We start from the raw sequence: 7,082 nt of genomic DNA, 5'->3' as shown, positions 1-7,082 counted from the left end.
CAATAGATTTGGTCTTGAATTCACAAATTTAGTTGTTACATCTGACAGAGTATGTTAGACGGTGTAATGCTGGTCCATGTTAACGTATTTGTGGGCTTGGTTGGTTTAAATGTGGAGGCGAGGCCTGGCAGTGCTGGTGTATGTGGAGGCGAGGCGAGGCCTGGCAGTGCTGGTGTATGTGGAGGCGAGGCCTGGCTGTGCTAGTGTGTATGTGGAGGCGAGGCCTGGCTGTGCTAGTGTGTATGTGGAGGCGAGGCCTGGCAGTGCTGGTGTATGTGGAGGCGAGGCCTGGCAGTGCTGGTGTATGTGGAGGCGAGGCCTGGCTGTGCTAGTGTGTATGTGGAGGCGAGGCCTGGCTGTGCTAGTGTGTATGTGGAGGCGAGGCCTGGCTGTGCTAGTGTGTATGTGGAGGCGAGGCATGTACAACACTCCCCAATAGGAAGAAAACCCACTGGGTTCTAGGCTAGGTTAGGCTTATCTGTAATAATTGAATTAAGCCTAGCAAAGCCTAGAACCTAGTTCAGTAATTTAAAAAATGTTGTAACTTGAAAAATGCCATTCAATACATTACACAATTTAAATATTTTCAGGCAATCAACACAACCCTCTCATGTTGGCTAACCCTCTCTCATGTTGGTCAATAATTTAATTATTTTTTTATGGAGTAATCTTTGCTGTTGAAATGTAGTCTTTTTGAGACTACATTTCAAATGTAGTGTGTGTGGAGGCGTGTATGTTAGGTATTACCTAATATACACGGTGTAATATATCTATCTGTGTGAAATAGATTAAATCCATTTATTTGATATTCAGCTAATAGTTCTGTATTTTCTACATTCATCCATGTTTTGGTAAGTGCAATAATATGTATTGTTTCATTGCAGATTAGAGATTCAAGATAGTTCTAGATTTCCGAAGTACTGAAACGCGCGCCATACAGGCTTGGTGGATCTAGGTGCAAGGTAAAATTATTTACATTTACTTGTTTTGTATTTATATGCATATATGCATTTATATGCATTATTCTATAGAATAATAGATCTCGTAATAATTTTGCAAAAATAGTGGCATTTACTATTTTTAAAAGATTATTAAAAAATTTACTGATATGGTGCATTCGGAAGGGCGAAGAGGGAGAACGGCCTGTTGACATAGCTCGGGTGCAGGGGGGGGGGGGTTGTGTAAAAGCCTGGTTTGTGCCTCGGAGAGGCTATGGGATCCAGTAAGTTCAGTAGAACTTCGGTTTCAACCCTTTTACCCTGTTGTAGCTCAGTCGATTAAGGCAGTGTCTGGGATGCTCCCGGACGCAGGTTCGAATCCTCGTCACGGCCCTTGTGGATTTGTTCATTTGATGCATCACGTTATTGTGATCTGTGTGTGTAATTCTTCACTTGCTACAGCAACAGGAATGTGTGTGTATGTATTTGTGTTGTTGAATATGACCGAAAGTGTAAGATTAATGATTCTAACACAAATCGTCTGAATATTTGTTTTTCTTCACTGTCGAGAGTAGTTAAAAAAATTTACTCGAGTTTATTTTCACACTTTATTTGTGGTCCTTAAGTCCCTCTCCTTAATGCTGCTGCTGTTTCTCGCATCTTTGCATCGCTTGTATGTTTGGGGGTTTGGCCTCTTGCTATATATTGATTCCTTTTGTGTGTGTTTGGGTCTCAGGCCCTCTCGCAATTTCTGTTGAACAAACCCCTTTTCCTAGTTCTGCATCTCTCCTTTGGTACAAATTTTGTTGTGCTTTTATCATATATTTCACAAAACTTGACATACATTTCATTTACTTCATGTCCTATCAGCAAGTGTTTGTCAAATTCTTTAAGGAAAGTTTATCATCCTGATTGCAGATCTCTAGCGATATTATGTCAACTTCTTGTGGATTCGCAATCATTATTTAATTTACCTTTAGGTGTTCTTTCACCAGCACAGCAACACTGTACCTCTCCCAACCAGTTTAAGATAAAAACTAAGTACTAACTAATTAACTCAATGTAACCTACCTTACCCCCAAAATGACAACCCATGTCTTCTATTTTAAACAATGCTGTTTTGTTGACCAAATTGTATTTTTGTTTTTTTCTGCAATGTTTCCCCCCCCCCACCACTCTACCACCACATTGAGTTTAGTAGCTCTGTGCACGTCAGGTGCTGTTTAATATACAGACCTACTCCTCCATTTGACCTAGTTTCTCTATCACATCTATATCACTTTGTGCTTTAGCCCTGGTGGAGCTTGGTCCACCAGGGTGTTGTTTGGAGTGGCCCGCAGATCCACATACAGTCTGCATATGATATACAGTCTGTTGATCAATTAAACTACAGTAGTTAGTTTTATTCACCGAATGCACCAATATGTGTTCATTCTTCCCAGATGAAGGAACTAGGTAATATTCATCATCTGAATGCACCATCTGATGCTTTAACACACTCATGATACACGAGAGGTTTAAAAAACTTTTAAAACTTTTAAAACTTTTTGACCTATGTATTTAAAAGCAATTCTAAAGTTAAAAAGTGTAGCATAGGCCCCTCGCAGAATGTTCTTAATATGATCCTCAGGTTATAGTTTTCTATCTAAAACCACCCCTAGATCTCTTTCTTGATCAGAATTCTTTATAGATCTCAGTGGCTCGATCATAGAAACTGCTCTAAATCCTTGTTGGCCTGGATTGTGGAGGTCATTGGTCTCTATAAAACTAGTAATCTGACTCCTGATCACTCTCAAATAATTTTATTATGTGGGATGTTAGTGCAACTGGTCTATAATTCTTTGCCAATGCTTGTGTTGTGTTGTGTTGTTTTGGTAGTGATGTGCAATGTGTTGTTTTGGTAGTGATTCGTCCAGTTCTGGTAGTAGTGCGGTTGTTGTGTAGTGTAGTACTTGTGTGCTTGTTAATGACTTGTATTCCAGTCTTGTGGGTATCTCCTTTCCCCTACGGGCCAACTGCTTTGTTCTTACCTAGCATTTTGCTTTGTTTGGGTATGAATGTTTGTGTGCCGTATATTTTGCAAAATTTGCCATATATCTCATTATTTACTCCTCTGCCTAGCAACAAGTCTGTCTAATTATACTCATTAACTGTTTTTCAAAGTTCCCCATAGTGTCCTTTATTGAAATCGAGTTCATGAACCGTTTCAATGTTCTTATTTTCTTCTAGATTATATCTTAAAGTATATTTAAATGTTATTGTTATTATTGTTATTAAATGTTATTGTGACATTGCATTGCAATTGAGCTATGTTGTTTACCATACCGTTCATTTCGTGAGTATAAGTATAGATGCCACACTTGTGACAGGTAAAACCATGCCTTTTTTGAAAAACAGCACCGTCTGTTGCACGTAAGAGCAACCCACACTATATTATGTTGCGATATTATTTCAATATTTCCGATTGTATTGATAATTTGAATTTTCATAGATTTCAATTTATTTTCATTTCGATTTAATAATTTTGTGTGACATTGCATTGAAATTGAGCTGTGTTGTTTACCATACTGTTCATTTCATGAGTATAGTTTATTTTTATATTTTTTTCATTTCATTTTTTTAGCTGTTCTTATTTTTCAGTGATGGGAATATCAGATCATTTGATGTTCCCAATTTTCTGATGGAAGCATCAGACCATTATAGAATGCATCGGATGAGGTAGTTTGGAATGGTGGGGAGGACGAGAGGGGGGTATGGTGGGGAAGACGAGGAGACAGAGGAGAGGGTAATGGTGGGGAGGACGAGGGGACTGGGGAGTTGGGGATGGTGGGGACAGGGGAATGCTGGGGAGGACAAAGGGACAGGTGAATGGGAGATGGTGGGGGAGGAAGAAGGACAGGGGAGGGGAAAATGGTAAGGAGGACGATGGGACAGGGAAGTGGGAATAGTGGGGATGATGTGGGGACAGGGAAGTGGGAAGGACGAGAGGACTGTGGAATGGGGAATAGCAAAGTGAATTATAATTATATATATTAATTAATTCTTATAAATTTCCAGAAGCCTGTATCAACACCCACACTAATGCAACTGAAAGAGATGTTGAGACAAGTATTGCTGATATGTTGAAGAACGCCCCAAACAAACTCGGTGGAAACAGATACAAGGTAAAGTTTGCCAATTTGCTGTAGTCTAATTCAATTTCTTTTTAGTAATCTTCGAGAACATTTATGCTATGAATAAGATAAAATAATGTAACTGATTTTGATTTATTTACTATTTATTATTTATTTACCGTTATTAGTATAATAGATCTCGTAATAATTTTGCAAAAATAATGGCATTTACTATTTTAAAAAGCTCGGGTGCAGGGGGGGGGGTTATGTAAAAGCCTGGTTTGTGCCTCGGAGAGGCTATGGGATCCAGTAAGATCGTCCTTCCTTTCCTCCCTAGAATCTGGATGTAGCAGGTGCTCAATTGTCAAAAGTGAAAAATTGGTTTTGTCTTCCGAATGCACCATTTCTGTAAATTTGCTAATAATCTTTTAAAAATAGTAAATGCCATTATTTTTGCAAAATTATTACGAGATCTATTATACTAATAACGGTTTGATAAAATACAGTAGACTGCCTACTGGTTTTACCTGTAATAAGGTTTGATACAGATGATTATGATTATGGTTTTGGCCTCCACCACCCTCTCACCTAACTTGTTCCAACCATGTCTACCACGGTTTTGTCTTCCGAATGCACCATTTCTGTAAATTTGCTAATAATCTTTTAAAAATAGTAAATGCCATTATTTTTGCAAAATTATTACGAGATCTATTATACTAATAACGGTTTGATAAAATACAGTAGACTGCCTACTGGTTTTACCTGTAATAAGGTTTGATACAGATGATTATGATTATGGTTTTGGCCTCCACCACCCTCTCACCTAACTTGTTCCAACCATGTCTACCACGGTTTTGTCTTCCGAATGCACCATTTCTGTAAATTTGCTAATAATCTTTTAAAAATAGTAAATGCCATTATTTTTGCAAAATTATTACGAGATCTATTATACTAATAACGGTTTGATAAAATACAGTAGACTGCCTACTGGTAATAATGGAATAATACAGGAATAATACAGGATATAATAATATATATATATATAAATATATATACATATATTTATATATATATATATTTATTTATATAAATATATATATGATATATATATTCTATTCTATTAGTCTATTCTATTCTATAGTTTTATATAGATTCTTGTTTTAGTTTTTTTCTATAATATGGAAAGGGTTTTTAATTAATAAATTAAATATTATATAATAAAATAATGTATTATTGAAAACAATTAGTAACAAACAATATTTCATTACAGGGTGGTGAAGCAAGAATACATGTGCATCACATAGCAGAGTCGGATATGACGAATAATGAAAATACCGGAGAGCCTGGTGCATGGCATACCGCTGAATCTTCTCTAATGTCTATATAGAAGAATCTTTGTTTCTGTGTGTATATATGTATATATATCATTAATAAAATATATATATATATATATATATATATATATATATATATATATATATATATATATATATATATATATATATATATATATATATATATATATATATATATATATATATATATAACCTATATATATTTATATATATATATATATAACCTATATATATTTATATATATATTTATATTTATATATATATTTATATTTATATATATATATTTATATTTATATATATATTTATATTTATATATATATATATTTATATTTATATATATATATTTATATTTATATATATATATTTATATATATATATATATTTATATATATATATTTATATATATATATAAATATATATATATTTATATATATATATATATATATATATATTTATATTTATATATATATATATATATATATATATATATATATATATATATATACATATATATATATATATATATATATATATATATTTATATATATATATATATATATTTATATATATATATATATATATATATATTTATATATATATATATATATATATATATATATATATATATATATATATATATATATATATATTTATATATATATATATATATATTTATATATATATATATATATATATATATATATATATATATATATATATATATATATATATATATATTTATATATATATATATATATATATTTATATATATATATATATATATATATATATATATATATATATATATATATATATATTTATATATATATATATATATTTATATATATATATATATATATATATATATATATTTATATATATATATATATATATATATTTATATATATATATATATATATATATTTATATATATATATATATATATATATTTATATATATATATATATATATATATATTTATATATATATATATATATATATATATATATATATATATTTATATATATATATATATATATTTATATATATATATATATATATATTTATATATATATATATATTTATATATATATATATATTTATATATATATATATATATATATATATATTTATATATATATATATATATTTATATATATATATATATATTTATATATATATATATATATATATATATTTATATATATATATATATATGTTTATATATATATATTAGGTTAGGTTTGGTAGGGTTGGTTAGTTATCATATATCTACGTATAACTAGCTAGTTTTACCTTTATATATATATTATTTATATATATATATATTATATAAAAAGTTTGTGAGGAAGACCTCTGGTGCCAATGTGGGGACCCATAGCCTCGGAGAAGAAAATAAAAAGTATTCAGAGGAGACCTTGTGGTCACTCACTAAACACTAATATTATCTTCTACCACCCCCATTCTTTTGTATGTACACATATATTTGCTTTATTTGAACTTTGTTACAAAGAGGGAGTTACATATAGGTTACAAAGATGGTTATCATATATATATTATTTATATATATATATTATTTATATATATATTATTTATATATATATATATTATTTATATATATATATATATTATTTATATATAAATATATTATTTATATATAAATATATTATTTATAT

At 30.2% G+C, this 7,082-nt stretch overlaps 1 long non-coding RNA gene across 1 annotated transcript; it reads left to right on the top strand.

Moving 5' to 3' along the window:
* The first annotated feature begins 883 nt into the window (after positions 1–883).
* Positions 884–5,503, top strand: LOC138372251 (uncharacterized). The gene is made up of 3 exons (XR_011230774.1): positions 884–962; positions 3,996–4,102; positions 5,322–5,503. It is a non-coding gene; the product is annotated as an uncharacterized lncRNA (long non-coding RNA).
* Positions 5,504–7,082: the final 1,579 nt, after the last annotated feature.

The sequence above is a fragment of the Procambarus clarkii genome, chromosome 38, assembly GCF_040958095.1.
Source record: "Procambarus clarkii isolate CNS0578487 chromosome 38, FALCON_Pclarkii_2.0, whole genome shotgun sequence".
Lineage (NCBI taxonomy): Eukaryota > Metazoa > Arthropoda > Malacostraca > Decapoda > Cambaridae > Procambarus > Procambarus clarkii.
This window is presented reverse-complemented; position numbering and strand designations above follow the sequence as displayed.